We start from the raw sequence: 19,648 nt of genomic DNA on the forward strand, positions 1-19,648 counted from the left end.
TCTGGATACTCATTCTTTTTGAGTTTGAAAGGGACCTCGGGGATCACTTTCTTCTTGGCCACAACTTCATAGAAGTGGTCTTGATGCACCCTTGAGAGGAATCTCTCCATCTCCCATGACTCGGAGGTGGAAGCTTTTGCCTTCCCTTTCCTCTTTCTAGAGGTTTCTCTGGCCTTTGGTGCCATAAATGGTTATGGAAAAATAAAAAGCTTTAGCTTTTACCACACCAAACTTAGAAGCTTGCTCGTCCTCGAGCAAAAGAAGAAAGAAGAGAGTAGAAGAAGAAGAAATAGAGGAGATGGAGTGGGCTTTGTGTAAGGGGGAGAAGTAGTGTTTAGGTTGTGTGAAAATGAAGGAGTGAAAATGGGTTTTATGAAGGATGGATGTGAGTGGTGAAGAGAATGGTGGGATTTGATAGGTGAGGGGTTTTTAGGGAAGAGGTATTCTGGTGATTGGTGAATGGGTGAAGAAGAGAGAGAGTGGTGGGGTAGGTGGGGATCCTGTGGGGTCCATAGATCCTGAGGTGTCAAGGATATCTCATCCCTGCACCAAGTGGCGTACAAAACGCCCCTTTCTGCCAATCCTGGTGTTAAACGCCAGGTTGCTGCCCATTTTTGGCGTTTAACACCAGCTTCTTGCCCATTCCTGGCATTAAACGCCAGTCTGGTGCCCATTTCTGGCGTTAAACGCCCAGAATGGTGCCAGACTGGGCGTTTAACGCCCATTCTGCTACCTTTACTGGTGTTTAAATGCCAGTAACTGTCTCCTCCAGGGTGTTCTATTTTTTATTCTGTTTTTCACTTTGTTTTTGCTTTTTCAATTGTTTTTGTTACTTCACATGATTATCAACCTACAGAAAACATAAAATAACAATAGAAAATAGAAAATTATCATAGAATAGTAACGATTGGGTTGCCTCCCAACAAGCGCTTCTTCAATGTCAATAGCTTGACAGTGGGCTCTCATGGAGCCTCACAGATGTTCAGAGCAATGTTGGAACCTCCCAACACCAAACTTAGAGTTTGACTGTGGGGGCTCTGTTTGACTCTGTATTGAGAGAAGCTCTTCGTACTTCCTCTCCATGGTGATAGAGGGATATCCTTGAGCTTTAAACACAAGGGAGTCTCCATTCACTTGAATGATCAATTCTCCTCTGTCAACATCAATCACAGCCTTTGCTGTGGCTAGGAAGGGTCTGCCAAGGATGATGGATTCATCCATACACTTCCCAGTTTCTAGGATTATGAAATCAGCAGGGATGCAATGGTCTTCAACCTTTACCAAGATATCCTCTAAAAGTCCATAAGCCTATTTCTTTGAATTGTCTGTCATCTCCAGTGACATTCTTGCAGCTTGTACCTTAATGATCCCTAGCTTCTCCATTACAGGGAGAGGCATAAGGTTTATGCTTGACCCTAGTTCACACAGAGCCTTCTCAAAGGTCATAGTGCCTATGGTACAAGGGATTGAGAACTTTCCAGGGTCCTGTCTCTTTTGAGGTAATCTCTGCCTAGTCAAGTCATCCAGTTCTTTGATGAGCAATGGAGGTTCATCCTCCCAAGTCTCATTACCAAAAACTTGGCATTCAGCTTCATGATTGCTCCAAGGTACTTAGCAACTTGCTCTTCAGTAACATCTTCATCCTCTTCAGAGGAAGAATACTCATCAGAGCTCATGAATGGCAAAAGTAAATTTAATGGAATCTCTATGGTCTCAGTGTGAGCCTCAAACTCCCATGGTTCCTCTTTAGGGAACTCCATGGAGGTCAATGGGCATCCATTGAGGTCTTCCTCAGTGGGAATCACTGCCTCTTCCTCCTCTCCATGTTCGGCCATGTGAGATGTGGTTATGGCCTTGCACTCTCTTTTTGGATTCTCTTCTGTATTGCTTGGGAGAGTACTAGGAGGGAGTTCAGTAATTTTCTTACTCAGCTGACCCAATTGTGCCTCCAAATTTCTAATGGAGGACCTTGTTTCAGTCATGAAACTTTGAGTGGTTTTGATTATATCAGAGATAATGTTTGTTAAGTCAGAGGGGTTTTGCTTAGAATTCTCTGTCTGTTGCTGAGAAGATGATGGAAAAGGCTTGCTATTGCTAAACCTGTTTCTTCCACCATTATTGTTGTTGAAACCTTGTTGAGGTCTCTGTTGATCCTTCCATGAGAGATTTGGATGATTTCTCCATGAAGGATTATAGGTGTTTCCATAGGATTCTCCCATGAATTCACCTCTTCCATTGTTGGGTTCTCAGGATCATAAGCTTCTTCTTCAGAGGAAGCTTCCTTAGTACTGCCTGTTGCTACTTGCATTTCAGACAGACTCTGAGAAATCATATTGACTTGTTGGGTCAATATTTTATTCTGAGCCAATATGGCATTCAGAGTATCAATCTCAAGAACTCTTTTCTTCTGAGTTGACCCATTATTCACAGGATTCCTTTCAGAGGTGTACATGAATTGGTTATTTGCAACCATTTTAACGAGTTCTTGAGCTTCTGCAGGCGTCTTCTTCAGATGAAGAGATCCTCCAGCAGAGCTATCCAATGACATCTTGGATAGTTCAGACAGGCCATCATAGAAAATACCTATGATGCTCCATTCTGAAAGCATGTCAGAAGGGCATCTTCTGATCAGTTGCTTGTATCTTTCCCAAGCTTCATAGAGGGATTCACCATCCTTTTGTCTAAAGGTTTGGACTTTCACTCTAAGCTTACTCAATTTTTGAGGTGGAAAGAACTTTGCCAAGAAGGCATTGACTAGCTTTTCCCAAGAGTTTAGGCTTTCCTTAGGTTGTGAATCCAACCATGTTCTAGCTCTGTCTCTTAGAGCAAAAGGAAAAAGCATAAGTCTGTAGACTTCAGGGTCAACCCCATTGGTCTTGACAGGGTCACAGATTTGCAAGAATTCAGCTAAGAACTGATGAGGATCTTCCAATGGAAGTCCATGAAACTTGCAATTCTGTTGCATTAGAGAAACTAATTGAGGCTTAAGCTCAAAGTTGTTTGCTCCAATGGCAGGGATAGAGATGCTTCTCCCATAGAAATCAGGAGTAGGTGCAGTAAAGTCACCAAGCACCTTCCTTGCATTGTTGGCATTGTTGTTTTCGGCTGCCATGGCTTCTTCTTCTTTGAAGAGCTCTGTTAGGCCCTCTAGAGAGAGTTGTGCTTTAGCTTCTCTTAGCTTTCTCTTTACGGTCCTTTCAGGTTCAGGATCAGCTTGAACAAGTATGCCTTTATCTTTGTTCCTGCTCATATGAAAGAGAAGAGAACAAGAAAGTAGGGAATCTTCTATGTCACAGTATAGAGATTCCTTGAGGTGTCAGAGAAAAAGAAGAATAGAAGGAGGAGGTGGAGAAGAGGGAATTCGAACTTATCAAGAGGAACAGAGTTCGAATTGCACCTTGATGAGGAGTCTTTAGTCCTTTAAATAAAAGGATGTGAGAAAAGGAGAAGAATTTTCGAACATAAATTAAAAATATTTTGAAATAATAAAAAGAAAATTTTGAAAATTTGATTGAGATTTTCGAAAATTAAGTTTGGGAAAGAAATTAAGTGATTTTGAAAAAGATTTTGAAATTAGAAATCAAAAAGATATGATTGAAAATTAATTTTGAAAAAGATGTGATTGAAAAAGATATGATTGAGAAGATATGACTGAAAATCAAATTAAAAAGAGAAAGTTTTAAAACTAAAGTTGATTACTTGACTAACAAGAAATTAAAAGATATGATTCTAAAAATTTAAAAATTGATCCTTTCTTAATAGGCAAGTAACAACTTGAAAATTTTGAAGTAAATCTTGAATTGAAGCAAGGATTTTTCAAAATAGAAAAAATAAATATAAAAGGGAAAGAATTAAAAACTATGATTTGGAAGAGATATGATTTGAAAAGATATGATTTGAAAAAGATTTGATTTTGAAAAATTATGAAAACTGGAAAAAATGTGAATTAAAAACAAAATCTTCCCTCTAGTGTCATCCTGGTGTTAAACGCCCAGAATGGTGCCCATTCTGGCGTTTAACGCCCAAATCTCTAGTGTCCTGGCTGGCGTTTAAACGCCAGTTTTCCTTCTTCACTGGGCGTTTTGAACGCCCAGCTTTTTTGTTTGATTCCTCTGCTGAATGTTCTGAATCTTCAATTCTCTGTATTATTGACTTGAAAAGACATAGTTTTAAAAAATAATTTTGAATTTTTGATGATGGGAATCAATAAAAATGCAACTAAGATCAAATAAACAATGCATGTAAGACACCAAACTTAAAAATTTTCATATAAGAGACACTAACAAATTGAGAATGCATATGAGAAACAACAAAACACACAAAACAAGAGAATTTAAAATCAGAGCACTGAAATCATCAAGAACAACTTGAAGATCAATGAAGAACAATATGTATAAATTCAAAAAATGCAAGAAGAAAGTCATGCAATTGACACCAAACTTAAAAATTGATACTAGACTCAAACAAGAAACATAAAATATTTTTTATTTTTATTGTTTTATAAATTTTTTTTGTGATTTTCGAAAATTATATGGAAAAGAAAATAAAGGGATTCAAAACTTTTAATAAGAATTCCAGGAATCATGCAATGTTAGTCTAAAGCTTCAGTCTAAAAAGATTAGACATGTTTGGCCAAGCTTCAGCAGGACATTACATTCATCAGCTAAATTGATGAGAATTAATCAGCTTTTGTGATGATAAGAACATCACCTTGAAACTCTAGAATTCATTCTTAAAAATTCTGAAAAGTACCTAATCTAAGCAACAAGATGAACCGTCAGTTGTTGAAACTCGAACAATCCCCGACAACGGTGCCAAAAACTTGGTGTTGTTACCGGACCAAACTTGGTACTGTTGTTGCCGGAAACAAATGCGAAATTGTTGTTCATTCATTCGTTCCTTCCCCAGCAACGGCGCCAAAAACTTGGTGCACGAAATTGTGATCTTCAACAATGGCGCCAAAGGACTTGGAGCTCTCAAACGTGAATCACACTTTGTCACAATTCCGCACAACTAACCAGCAAGTGCACTGGGTCGTCCAAGTAATAAACCTTACATGAGTAAGGGTCGATCCCACGGAGATTGTCGGCTTGAAGCAAGCTATGGTCATCTTGTAAATCTCAGTCAGGCGGATTCAAATGGTTATGGAGTTTAAGGTGATGAAAATAAACATAAAATAAAGATAGAGATACTTATGTAATTCATTGGTGGATTTCAGATAAGCGTATGAAGATGCTTTGTTCCCCTTGAACCTCTGCTTTCCTATTGCCTTCTTCCAATCATTCATACTCCTTTCCATGGCAAGCTTTATGTTGGGCATCACCGTTGTCAATGGCTACATCCCGTCCTCTCAGTGAAAATGGTCCTGATGCTCTGTCACAACATCGGCTAATCAGCTGTCGGTTCTCGATCATGTCGGAATAGGAACCATTGATCCTTTTGCGTCTGTCACACACCCCACAATCGCGAGTTTGAAGCTCGTCACAGTCATCCCTTCCCAAATCCTACTCAGAAACCTACAGACAATGTTCAGACATTCCGGATCTCAGGAATGGCCGCCAATAATTCTAGCCTATACCACGAAGGTTCCAATCTTAGATTAGAAACCCAAGAGATACGCATTCAAGCCATTGCTAGTAGAACAGAGGTGGTTGTCAGGCACATGTTCATAGGTGAGAATGATGATGAGTGTCACGGATCATCAAATTCATCAAGTTGATGAAAGAATGAATATCTTGGAGAAGAAAAAGACTTGAGTTGAATAGAAAAACAATAGTACTTGTATTAATTCATGAAGAATAGCAGAGCTCCACACCTTAATCTATGGTGTGTAGATACTCCACCGTTGAAAATACATAAGAACAAGGTCTAGGCATGGCCGTGAGGCCAGCCCCCAAACATGTCTAAGATAGCATAAGACTTATCAAAGATGAAAATACAATAGCAAAAGGTCCTATTTATAGAGAACTAGTAGCCTAGGGTTTACAGAAATCAGTAATTAATGCAGAAATCTTCTTCCGGGCCCACTTGGTGTGTGCTTGGGCTGAGCATTGAAGATTCCATGTGTAGAGACTTTTCTTGGAGTTAAACGCCAGCTTTTGTGCCAGTTTGGGCGTTTAACTCCAGCTTTTGTGCCAGTTTTTGAGTTAAACGCCAGAATTCTTGAGCTGACTTGGAATGCCTGTTTGGGCCATCAAATCTCGGGCAAAGTATGGACTATTATATATTGCTGGAAAGCCCAGGATGTCTAATTTCCAACGCAATTGAGAGCGCGCCAATTGGGCCTCTGTAGCTCCAGAAAATCTACTTTGAGTGCAGGGAGGTCAGAATCCAACAGCATCTGCAGTCCTTTTTCAGCCTCTGAATCAGATTTTTGCTCAGGTCCCTCAATTTCAGCCAGAAAATACCTGAAATCACAGAAAAACACCCAAACTCATAGTAAAGTCCAGAAGAGTGATTTTTAAATAAAAACTAATAAAAATATAATAAAAACTAATTAAAATATACTAAAAACATACTAAAAACAATGCCAAAAAGCGTATAAATTATCCGCTCATCAACAGCCCAGAAATCGTCTCTAGCATCTTTCTGCGTTTTTTGCACGTTGCGCATGTCACGCTTACGTGTCGGTCACGCGCACTCGTCGATGGTCTTTTTTGCGAGTCACGCGGACGCATCTCTTTGTAAATCTTCAAATCACGCGTACACGTTAGTCACGCGTACGCGTCGCTCCTCGCTGCCATCTCCTTTGATTCTTGTGCTGCAGAAACTCCATCAAATCCAGCCGAATGCTACCTAAAATAAACAGTATTGCACAAAACTCAAAATATCATCCATAGTGGCTAAAATATAATTAATTCTTAATTAAACCCAACACATTACATGCAAATTTACTAGGAAAAATAGGAAAGATGCTCACGCATCACAACACCAAACTTGAATTGTTGCTTGTCCTTAAGCAACCAAAACTAATATAAGCTTAGGATGTGAATTTGCATGAGAATGAGAGTTTGATTAAGCTCATATCTCTTCTTATAGTGGGGTTTACAACTGCAATCCTGAATAGTTTTGGCATCTCACTTTATCCTTTGAAGTTAAGAATGATTGGCATCCATAGGAACTCAGAATTCAGATATTGTTATTGATTCTCTTAGTTCAGTATGTTGATTCTTGAACACAGCTACTTTATGAGTCTTGGCCGTGACCCTAAGCATTTTGTTTTCCAGTATTACCACCGGATACATAAATGCCACAGATACATAACTGGGTGAACCTTTTCAGATTGTGACTTAACTTTGCTAGAGTCCCCAGTTAGAGGTGCCCAGAGTTCTTAAGCACCCTCTTTTTGCTTTGGATCACGACTTTAACCGCTCAGTCTCAAGCTTTTCACTTGACACCTTCACGCTACAAGCACATGGTTAGGGACAGCTTGATTTAGCCGCTTAGGCCAGGATTTTATTCCTTTAGGCCCTCCTATCCATTAATGCTCAAAGCCTTGGATCCTTTTTACCCTTTGCCTTTAAGTTTGAAGGGTTATTGGCTTTTTCTGCTTGCTTTTCCCTTTTTTTTTCTTCTATAAATTTTTTTCGCAAGCTTCGTGTTTTTCACTGCTTTTTCTTGCTTCAAGAATCAATTTTATGATTTTTCAGATTATCAATAACATTTTTCTTTTTTCATCATTCTTTCAAGAGCCAACAATTTTAACATTCATAAACTTCACTATCAAAATTATACACTGTTCAAGCATTCATTCAGAAAATAGAAAGTACCACCACATCTAAGTAAATGAGACTACTCTAAAAATTAAACTCAAATTCTCATGCACTACATCTGTTCTTCTTTCTTTTTGATTTTAAGCTCAGTGGGCAATACATGAGACATTTTTCAGAATTAAAGCACTTAATAGAAAATTAAACAAGAACCTATGAATCTACTAATAAAGGATCATGCAATAAACAAAACAAAGTTGCAGGAAACCAGAACATAACATAATGAAAGTGGGAAGAAAAAATGAAAGGAACTCAACCACCTTAGTTATCCGAGCGGTCGTTTTATTCTTAAGGTTGTGCTCCTTTGTGAAGATGATTCCCCTTCCTTTGGTGCCATAAGAATAGACAGAAAATCCTATAAGCAAAGCGTCAACACCAAACATAAAGGTTTGCTTGTCCTCAAGCAAAGAAGAACTGAAAATAAAAAGAAACAAATATTATACTGAAATAAGAATAAAAGGATAAAAGAACAAGAGAGAATTAGGATTTGGGAAAGAGAATAAAAAAATAAAAAAACTGGCGGCGAACTGGTGGAGGTGTGCGGCGCAGGCGACGCGTACGCGTACGGCACGCGTGGGTCGCGAGATTTTTTTTAACGACGCGGAAGCGTCAGGCATGCGTCCGCATGCCCTGGGTTTTGTGCGATTTGCGCGAAACCAGCCGCGCGCACGTGCAACTCTCTGTAACTTTTTATTTTTCTCGCACCCCTAGATGACCCATACGCGTCAGTGACGCTTGCGCGTCCGGTGCTTTTTTTTTCCGGCTCCTGTTCTAAAATAGCTACATGATCAGAAAATTAGTAAGAACTTAATAAAAATCAAATAAGTAAGAAAACTACTACTACAAAAAATAACTAAGGATACAAAATTATCGCGTTGCCTCCCGACAAGTGCTTCTTTAACGTCTCTAGCTTGACGGTCAGCTCCTCTAAGGAGGGGGATCATAGGGGCTTAGCTCTTCACCCCTTACTTTGAACTTCTTTCCTGTGTCTTCATAAATTAGCTCAATATGCTCCAGGGAGAGGATTCTATTTACTGTATAAATTCATGCTGGAGTTTTAGTCAACACCACCTTCATTCTTGGGGAAAAACCTTCAGTGGGGATCTTTTTGTTTCTCCATCCCCTGGGTATTTTCTTTTCTTTTGGAACTTCCTCATTGGTGGATGATGCATTTCCAACACCAAACTTAGGTTTGATGTCAGGAGAAATTTTACTGATTGTCACGAAAGGAGGTTTGAGTTACAGACTCTGCTGTGCATCATCAGGGGGTTCTTGAAGGTTTGGATCAATAAGCTCATCCTGCATGCACCTCTCTCCTTCACCTGTTGAATGTATATCTTTGAAGACATGAAAGACCAGTTGCTCATTATGCACTCTAAGCACTAATTCACCTACTTCTACATCAATCAGAGCTCTTCCAGTGGCTAGGAATGGTCTTCCTAGAATTATAAAGGCATTCTCATCCTCCCCTGTATCAAGAATTACAAAATCTACTGGGAGAAAGAACTTACCCACTTTGACCAATATATTTTCCACTAATCTGTATGCAGGCTTCATAGATTTATCTGCCATCTGTAATGCTATCTTTGTGGGTTGTGCCTCTTAGATCTGCAGCTTCTTCATCACAGACAAGGGCATTAAATTGATGCTTGCTCCCAGATCACATAACGCTTTCTCAAAGGTTGTGCTCCCAATGGTGCATGGAATTTGAAAGCTTCCTGGATCTGGCATCTTCTTTGGTAAGTTATTCTGAATGATGGCACTGCATTCTTTAGTCAGGACCACTGTCTCATCTCCCTTTAAAGACTTCTTCTTTGACAACAGCTCCTTCATGAACTTGGCATAGAAAGGCATTTGTTCCAAAACCTCAGCAAAAGGAATATTTATTTGCAACTTTCTGAAGACTTCCAAGAACTTTGAAAACTGCTTGTCCTTGGTCTCCTTTTGAAATCTCTGAGGATATGGCATTTTTGGTTTGTACTCAGGAGCCTTTGGCAATGTAGGATAAGTGTCAAGAGAGTCTGGGAATCGGTTGTCCACACGCTTTGGAGGGGTGTGCTCCACTTCTCCCTTCTTCTCCTCTGGAGCTTCTTTTTTAACTAGCTCTTCATTGGCCTTGGTCTTAGAGCCAGATACTTTACCACTTCTCAATTGAATAACCTTGCAATCTTCTCCTGGGTTCACCACTGTATCCTCTTAAAATGTACTTGCAGACCTCTCAAGTATTTGCTTGCTCAGTTGGCCCACTAGCACCTCTAAGTTTCTAATGGAGGCTCTGGTTTCCTGCATAACTTATGCTTCCGTACTTGCCACTTGTCCACATATCAAGGTGATAGCCTTGCATTCCTCTCTTGGATTTGGAATTGTGTTACCAGGAAGGCTATTAGTGGTCCTCTGATCAATTTCAGTGACTTTTGTGGCTAATTGACCCTTTTAAATCTCCAGGTTCTTGATGGATGCTCTGGTTTCCTGTCTAAAACCTGTCAATATTGCTTCCAAATCATTGTTCTGCAGGAAACCACCTTGAGAACTATTGTTGAAGTTCTGAGGTCTCTGAGGTTAGTCCCTCCATCCAAAATTTGGGTTATTTCTCCATCCTTGGTTGTATGTCTTAGAATATGGATCATTGTTAGGATTCCTAGGACCACTCCCCATGTAATTCACTTGTTCAAAAGAAGGTTGAGCATAATCATAATTATCATTTTGCACAAAATTACCTGTCATGTCATAGGAGATTTCTTGTGGTGAATTTTGTGTGTTGATAGCTGAGACTTGCATGCCACCTATCTGTTGAGTAAGTAGATTTATTTGCTGAGACATCAGCTTGTTCTGAGCAAGAAGAGCATTAACAGCTTCTACTTCCAACACGCCTCTCTTCTGAGGGGTCTTAGAGTTCACAGGATTCCTGTTAGATGAGTATAAATATTGGTTGCTTGCAACCAATTCAATCAGCTCAATAGTCTCCTCTGGTGTCTTCTTTTTGTGCAGTGAACCGCTTGTAGAAGTGTCTAGGCTCATCTTGGACATCTCACCCAAACCTTCATAAAAGATATCTAGTTGGGTCCATTTGGAGAACATGTCCGGAGGGCATTGCCTAGTCAGTAGCTTGTATCTCTCCCAAGCTTCATAAAGAGTTTCACCCTCCTTCTGTCTGAAGGCCTGAACCTCCAACCTAAGCTTGGTCAGCTTCTTTGGTGGAAAAAATTTAGTGAAAAACTCTGTAACAACCTTTTTCGAAGTATTCAGACTCTCCTTTGGTTGGGAATCTAGCCATAGCTTTGCTTTATCTCTTAGAGCAAACGGGAAGAGCATGAGTCTGTACACCTCTGGATTCACTCCATTTGTCTTCACAGTATCACATATCTGCAGAAAATCAGATATAAATTGATTTGGATCTTCATGAGGAAGTCCGTGATACTGGCAGTTTTGTTGCACCAGGGTGACCAGTTGCGGCTTCAACTCAAAGTTGTTCACAGCTATAGGAGGTACCACAATGCTTTTTCCATAAAGATTTGCAGTAAGAGCAGAGTAAGAGCCAAGCACTCTCCTTTGTTGATCATCCCCATTCGGATTTGCCACATTGGCATTAACAGCATTATTATTAGGATCCATAGTTTTTGCAGTCTTGTAAAGTCTTGCTTGTTGTAAATGCCGCCTGAAAGTTCTTTCAGGTTTAGGATCAAAGTCTACGAGATGTTCCTTGTCTCTGTTCTTGCGCATAAACAAACAGAAAACAAGAAAAGATGGGACTCTCTACGTCAGAGTGCAGAGAAGTCCCCGTGAGGTAACCTGTATAAAATAATAAAATAACAATACTAAATAAAAAAAAGTTTCGAAATTAGTAACTAAAATAAAATAAAATAAAAAAATGTCAGAAATTAAAAGGAAAAATAAACAGGAAAATTAAAATAAAATCAACTGGGTAACACCAAACTTAATTTCAAAAATTAGGAAAAAAAATATTAATACTAATTTTTTTTTAAAAATTAAAGGTAAAAATAAAACAAATCTAATAAAATATAAAAAAATATAACAGAAAAAAACAAAAACGAAAATAAAAGAAGATAAAATAAAATAAATTAAAATAAAAATAAAAATAAAAATAAAAACAAACACGGATGAAAGAACAAACAAAAAAAATCGAAATTAGAAAGGAAGTTAAAAAAAGAAAGAAGAAAACAGGGGCGGGGGTACTAAAGAAAATAACGAAAGAAACGTAAAAGGAAAAAAAAGAAAAGAAAAGCTGCGTAAGCGAAAAGCAGGAAAAAAATAAAGAACAAAAATAAAATTTTTAAAAATAAAAGTGAAAATAAAAATAAAAAAATAAAAAATAAAAATTAAAAATTCTAAGATAAAACTAAAACACCTAATCTAAGCAATCAAACAACTAATAGTTATTAATCACTATCAATCCCCGGCAACGGCGCCAAAAACTTGGTGCTTATTTTCAAACTACAGATTAACCAGCAAGTGCACCGGGTCGTACCAAGTAATACCTTACGTGAGTAAGGGTCGATCCCACGAGGATTTATGGATTAAGCAACAATAGTGTTTGATATGATTAGTTAGACAAACAGAAAATAGTGTTTGGAAGTTCAAAAGCATTAAAAAATAAAGAAGAGTTTGAAGACAGGCAGGTGAATAGGTGAGGAATAAAATATTGAGAAGGCAGTTAAGGTTTCAGAGTTATCTATTTTCTGGATTGACTTTTCTTATTATTTTATTTTAATCATGTAAGATCTAATTTATGGCAACTATATGTGACTAGACCCTAATTCCTTAGACCTTTATAGTCTCCTCTAAAATTCATCAACAGCCAATTCCATGGTCAATTAATTCCAATTAGGGGGTGAAGTTCAATTCTAGTTATATGCCACAGAAATCGTAATTACCCAAACATAAAAGGATTATATGTCACGTATCCTATTAAATCCAGATAAATTAGAAATTTAGGAGAATATGTTTTCAAGCTGTTGTTCAAGTAAAGAGCTTTTTCAAGTTATACAAGAACGCATTTAGAAAGAGGGTCATACTTCCGTTCCACCCAAATTCATAAAATAAAGAACGAAAATAATTCTTAAATATAAATCCATACATAAATTAAAATAGAAAAAATAATAAAATCAATCTATACAAATAGATAGAGCTCCTAACCTTAACAATGGAGGTTTAGTTGCTCATGGTAAAGAGAAAATAAGGATTCAGGTAAAATGTACTGAGTTCCAATCTGATGGATCTGAATCCCCTTTTATAACTAATCCTAATAATTTAAAAATAAAATTTCTAAAATTAAAATTAAAATAATATCTTTTCCTATTTAAAAATCAAATTTGAATTTAAATTCGAATTAATTAACAAGTCTTCAGCTGATGGGTGGGGACCACTTGATTTGTCCATTCTGCAGCGTCTAATCTGTGTTTTCTGGGCTGGAAACTGGGTCAGAAATGCCCAGAAATCGCCCCCAGCGTCTTTCTGCATTTTTTGCACATTGCGCATGTCACGCGTACGCGTCGCTTTGTAAATCTTCAAATCACGCGTACGCGTCAGTAACGCGTACGCGTCGCTCCTCGCTGCCATCTTGTTTGATTCTTGTGCTGCAGAAACTCCATCAAATCCAGCCGAATGCTACCTAAAATAAACAGTATTGCACAAAACTCAAAATAGCATCCATAGTGGTTAAAATATAATTAATTCTTAATTAAACCCAACAAATTACATGCAATTTTACTAGGAAAAATAGGAAAGATGCTCACGCATCACAAACTCAAGTATAAATGGACTGGTCCCTACTTGGTGACAAAGGTTCTTCCTTATAGAAGCCTTGAACTGCTAGATGAAGCAACAAAGAACAATTTCACAGCAAATGGTCACAGGGCAAAGCATTACTTGGGAGGCCATTGGGACAAAGAGAAGGAGATTCAGAAATTAAGCTGAGCAAGATGAAGGATGTCAAGCTAGTGACATTAAAAGAGCGCTTGTTGGGAGGCAACCCAACCAAAGGTAGTTTTCTTTGCTTAATTATTTCAATAAGAGGGTTAAGTAGTTTTATCTGTATTGCAAGGAGCTAAGTTTGGTGTTGCACACCAAAAAAATTTAAAGGTGAATGAAGGATGCTAAGTTTGGTGTTCCACTAAAAATCTCATTTAAAAACACATTTCAACCCTCTGCATTAATAGTTACTAGCTCCAAGCAAACAGAGAAATCACTAAACCATTGTCTGTCTTCTAGTTTTTAGTTCATTATTTTTAGCAAAAGTACATTGCTTCATGTAACTGATGCATCACGAACAGTAGCAAGGAACTAAGTTTGGTGTTCCCTCACCAAAGTAAGTTCAAGTTCATGCTAACCATTTGCCTAAGTGCTTAGAAAAATAAGCAACTTCCAATAATTATGCAGAAAAGACACTCAGCCTCTTAAAAGAATCATCACCAAGGGAAATAAAAAAGTAAAAGATGATGATGACAAAAGGGAAGCTACAAGACACTCCTGAGAGGTTGTATTGTCACAAAATTCACTATGCTTTGAAATGTTCTGAATGAGAAGTTGCTGGTTGCCTTAATGTTTAGTTCAAATAAGGCAAATTTTTTATGTCTGCAATAGTTTAAATGCTTGTTATCACTCATCTGCATTAAGTCCATGTTTTGTCTCCCTTTTTGCGTCAATAAGAGAAAATGATTGAAATAGAAAGTGATTGTTCAATGTGGTAGGAATTAGAATGAAGTTCAGTGGTGGTAATTGCTTGATTGGATGATAAGCTCAATAATAAAAGCTGCATAATAGAATGTTCTATGTAGTGTAAACTTAGTTGATATCATGAAACCTGTTATTATGAAATTCCCTGGAAAATGAAGCAAAGTAAGAAAGAAAAAGAAAAGAAAAGCCAAGAATTGGCAAGAAAACAAACAATCAGGCTAGACACCAATAGCTTGGACTTTAGGACATATGTCTGTGGTGCTTTTTGTAATAGGATATGCTTGGATAATTAGGTTCTGAAGAGTCTTTTAAAACTTGGTAACCTGGATTAACTAATCCAAGATTACCAACCAAAATTCCATCATCAAGAGCAACCTAGCTACAAAGAATTTAGTGATCCAAAGAGATGCTGGGCATCAATGTTCCTAAGAGGATTTGTGAGCCAAGTGTCTGTAATGAAGAAGTGTTGAGCAAAATTGAGCTAAAAGGCTGTTGCAACACTTGACACTGAGTTATCATTGAGAAATAAGCTTTCTAAGCAAAAGAAAGAAGGAAAAACCAAAAAGGGATCAATCAAAGAGCAAGGCATTAAGACAGCAACTCTAGTGAATCCTCAAAGAAACACTTCTTATCTATCAGCAAAGAATAAGTGAGCTGCATTTTTGTCTGCATAAAATCCCATAGTTTAAATTCTATTATCTGCTAAATAAGGACTTATATACTTCTCTGTTTCACTTCATTTCTTCTCATGTTTAGTGCTTGCTTGGGGACAAGCAAGATTTAAGTTTGGTATTGTGATGACAAGTCATCTTATGCTAGTTTTACAAGCATTTTTCACTAGTTTCATTTGGTTTTATGCACTTTCTTGCACAATAACTAAGTAATTGGAGTGGATTTTCATGATTTTCTTGAATCAATCAAACATCATTTATTTTACACAAAATCATAGGTTTTATGCTAGAATTAAGTGATTTTATAAATGATGCAAAGATCTTATGATTTTGGTGAGGCTTTGATGTATTTGTTTGGTTAATGACAGGTGAAAAGATAAAGGAAAAGAAGCAGAATGCAGAAATTAAGCTCAAACAGAGGAAAGAAGAATTTTTGGCACACTTTGAAGTTTGAGCACGCTTTGGACCTTAGGCCATGCTTTTAAAAGTGTGGCCCATGACAATAAAGCATTGCGTTCAAAAGGGAGCCAAGGGTCAGCACTCAAAGTTGCAAACAGAGCGCCCAAGAGAGGAACAAAACTCGAGCACCAAGACATGGCCAGGAGGTAGCGTTCAAAGAAGTGAACGCTACGTTCACTATCCTCACCTTTCTCGAGCTTGGAACCAAGGAAAGCTGGGTGTGCATCAAGCAAACCAAGGGTAGCGTTCAAGAATTCGAACGCTACGTTCACTATCCTTACCTTTTTTGTGCCCCTCAACCAAGGGAGCAAAGGCCAATGCACCAGGGAAGGGGTAGCGTTCAAAATTTAGAACGCATCGCTCCCTTTTTGCAACTTTCTCGTGGCTTTTGGCCCATGAAGCCAAGACGCACCAAATGGTGCAGCAATCAACCAAGGTAGTGTTCAAAGAAGTGAACGTTACGTTTACTATCTCCACCTTTTTCGTGGATTGCTAGCCAAGGAAGGAAGGCACACAACCAAGCATCACAAGTAGCGTTCAAAGAGTGAACGTGCCATTCACAAAGAAAACGCTATGGGCAAGGAGGATTGGCACGTGACAAGGCACACAATGCTAAGTGAACGTTAAGTTCACAAAAGCCATTGGAACGCTCCACTGGAGCATGCCTCCAACCCATTTTCAATTAAATGCCATCCGGATCCATTGTTTCTTCAAATCCAAAAATCAAGAGGCCCACTTCAAGCATTGAAGACCAAAATAGAAAGTGTATAAATAGGAGTTAATTTGATTTGTAAAGGACCTTTAGCTCATTTTTAGTTTTTCACTTTTGAATTTTCATTTGAATTTGGGAATTGGGATTAGATCTAGATCTAGTTTGCTTTCTGTTTTTATTTTCTTTCTTCTGCAAATTTCTTATTTCTATTTTGGGTTTTTGGATTGAGATTGAAGAACTCCATTGAATTTCTTGATCTGAGAATCATCTTTGCTTTTCTTTTATATAGTTCTGAGAATTAGTGAATTGGATCTGAGTTTCCTTTGCTGATTTCATTTTCGTTTCTTCTGCAAATTTCTTTTCTATTTGATCAAGGGAGTAATTGAGATCTAGATCTGCTTTCTAATTTTATTGCTCTTCTTCGATCTTTACTTTCTCTTTTAGAATTTCATAATTGAATTAAGGTTTCATGCTGTTTGTATTTTCAAGCAATTTTCCATTTCTGTTTGGCTACTGAGTTGAATCTCTTCATCTCATAGCTCTCTGATTTACTTTAGCTTGCATTTTCTTGTTCAATTCTGAATTCCAGTACCCAAATCCTTTTACTCTTCAAGCAATTTACATTTATTAGCAATTTAGATTCAGCAATTTACATTTCTTGCACTTTGAGTTTCTGCAATTTAAGTTTTAGCTCTTTCACTTTCTTGCACTTTAAGTTTCTACAATTTATCTCTTCTGCACTTTACTTTTCTGTCCAATTTACCTTCTGCACCTTTACTTACTTGCAATTTAGCTTCTGTTAATCAAAATCACTCAAATCACCAAATATTTGCATAGCTAAATTCATCACCTAACAAAAATTGCTCAATCCATCAATCCCTGTGGGATCGACCTCACTCTTGTGAGTTATTACTACTTAATGCGACCCGGTACACTTGCCGGTGAGTTTTGTGTGGAATCGTTTTTCCCTCATCACTTATGCAAGGTAATCCTTGTTTCTTGTGCCTCTTGGATTCCCAGCTTCTCCATTACAGAGAGTGGCATGAGGTTTGTACTTGACCCTAGGTCACACACAGCCTTCTCAAAGGTCATGGTGTCTATAGTGCAAGGAATCAAGAAGCGTCCAAGATCTGGAAGCTTCTGAGGTAGCTTTTGCTTAACCAAAGCATGGAGTTCTTTGGAAAGCAAGGGAAGTTCTTCTTCTGGAGGCTTTGTACCAAATAACTTGGAATTCAGCTTCATAAGAGCTCCTAGGTACCGAGCAACTTGCTCTTCCCTAGTGTCCTCATCCTCATCAGAGGATGAATATTCATCAGAACTTAGGCACTACAAGAGTGCATTCAAAGGAACCTCTATGGTCTTTATGTGAGCCTTGGCTTCCTTTGGTTTTGGGATAGGGGTTTCTTGAGTGGGAATTGAGCACTCAGAATGTGTGCTTTTACTTGCGTTCAATGCCAGCTCTAATAGCTCTTTGGGCGTTGAACGCCCCAGCTGTGCACCCTTACTGGCATTAAACACCAAACCCCTTGTTATTTTGGGCGTTGAATACCCAGTAGGGATGTCCTTGTTGGCGTTCAACACCAGCTTCCCTGGCTGTGTGGACATTGAATGCTCAATCAGGGGTTCCTCACTGGCGTTCAACGCCAGAGTTCTTAACTATTTGGGCATTGAACGCCCAGTGAGGGCTTCCTCACTACCGTTCAGCGCTAGGCTTGCTGCCATTATGGGTGTTGAATGCCCAGTGAGATCTTTCTCACTGGTGTTCAATGCCTTCCCAGTCTCTCCGGAAGGTATCAGATTTAAACTTAAGCCAAGAGCATACAGGGCTTTATAAAAAATGATCTTTCTAGTAGTCCATATAATTTGAAAGCTCCCTGGATCTGGCATCTTCCTTAGCAGCTCATTCTGAATTAGGATACTGTACTTCTCAGTAAGTACCTCTATTTCATCTCCCCTTAGGTGTGTGTAGTTGGAGGAATTATAAATAATTCCTAGGAATTATAAATAATTCCTAGGAATTTTAAGATCAGAATATCATATTCCCATGTTTGGTTCAAAGTTTGAAAAGCTATTCCTAATCAAGTTTGATTCCAGGGAATCAGAATACCATCATTTTAATTTCCACCTTCCCCTTGGGTATCTTTAATTCCCATGTGAATGGAATCTTTGTAATAAAGTAATACTTGAACCACACACACCCTTAGGTCCTTCTTTTCAAAAGGAATGTCTTTTAGACAGGTCGTATAGGGGGTCCTTTTTTCCAATACCTTTGCAACAGAGATATTGACTTGCAGTTCCTTAATGGCAGTTGGGAAATAAGCCAACTGCTCATCTACCGGTTCTATCTGCACGCCTAGGAAAGATGGCTCTTGAGGCTCTTTCACCTCTGCAAGGGCGTGCTCTATGGTAATTATAGGCTCCCCTTGCACACCCAATGAAGATTCAACTCGAGGTTCCTTCTCCTTTGTAGGGACGTGCTCAATGGAATTCTCAGAATCCTTCTGGTCCATGATTGCCTTAAGTCCCTCAGTAGCATGTTCCTGAGGTTTGGATTCCTTGGTACTAATGAGGGCCAGACACTCTTCTCTTAGATTTGCTTCTGTGGCTCCGAGAAGAGTGTTAGGGTGTCTCTGCAGTTTCTGAGGAAGGTTCATCTGAATGACTGCATTGCACTCCTTAGTAAGAGCTACTGTTTCTACTTCCCTCCAGTCCTTCTTATGACTCAAAATGTCCTTCATGAACTTAGCATAAGAAGGTATCTGTTCAAGAGCCTCTACAAAAGGGACCTTAATCTTTAATATTCTGAAATACTCCGCAAAGCGGGTGATGAGCGGATATTTTATACGCCTTTTGGGGTTAATTTCATGTAGTTTTTAGTATATTTTCATTAGTTTCTAAGCAAAATTCATATTTCTGGACTTTACTATGAGTTTGTGCATTTTTCTGTAATTTCAGGTATTTTCTGGCTGAAATTGAGAGAGCTGAGCAAAAATCTGATTTAGGCTGAAAAAGGACTGCTGATGCTGTTGGATTCTGACCTCCCTGCATTCGGAATAGATTTTCTGGAGCTACAAGAGTCTAATTGGTGCGCTCTCAATTGCGTTGGAAATTAGACTTCCAGGGCTTTCCAGCAATATATAATAGTCCATACTTTGCTCAAGGATAGACGACGTAAACTGGCGTTCAACGCCAGTTCCATGTTGCAGTTTGGCGTCAAACGCCAGAAATAGGTTACAAATGGGAGTTGAATGCCAGAAACAGGTTACAACCTGGCGTTTAACTCTAGAAACAGCCTAGGCACGTGAGAAGCTTAAGTCTCAGCCCCAACAAACACCAAGTGGGTC

The 19,648-nt window shown here is 38.5% G+C and overlaps 1 non-coding gene across 1 annotated transcript; it reads left to right on the forward strand.

The window, feature by feature from the left end:
• The first annotated feature begins 2,602 nt into the window (after positions 1 to 2,602).
• LOC112738759 (small nucleolar RNA R71) lies at positions 2,603 to 2,710 on the forward strand. Its single transcript, XR_003169702.1, has one exon. It is a non-coding gene; the product is annotated as a small nucleolar RNA R71 (small nucleolar RNA).
• The last annotated feature ends 16,938 nt before the right edge of the window (positions 2,711 to 19,648 follow it).

Source organism: Arachis hypogaea, chromosome 13 (assembly GCF_003086295.3).
Source record: "Arachis hypogaea cultivar Tifrunner chromosome 13, arahy.Tifrunner.gnm2.J5K5, whole genome shotgun sequence".
Taxonomy (NCBI): domain Eukaryota; kingdom Viridiplantae; phylum Streptophyta; class Magnoliopsida; order Fabales; family Fabaceae; genus Arachis; species Arachis hypogaea.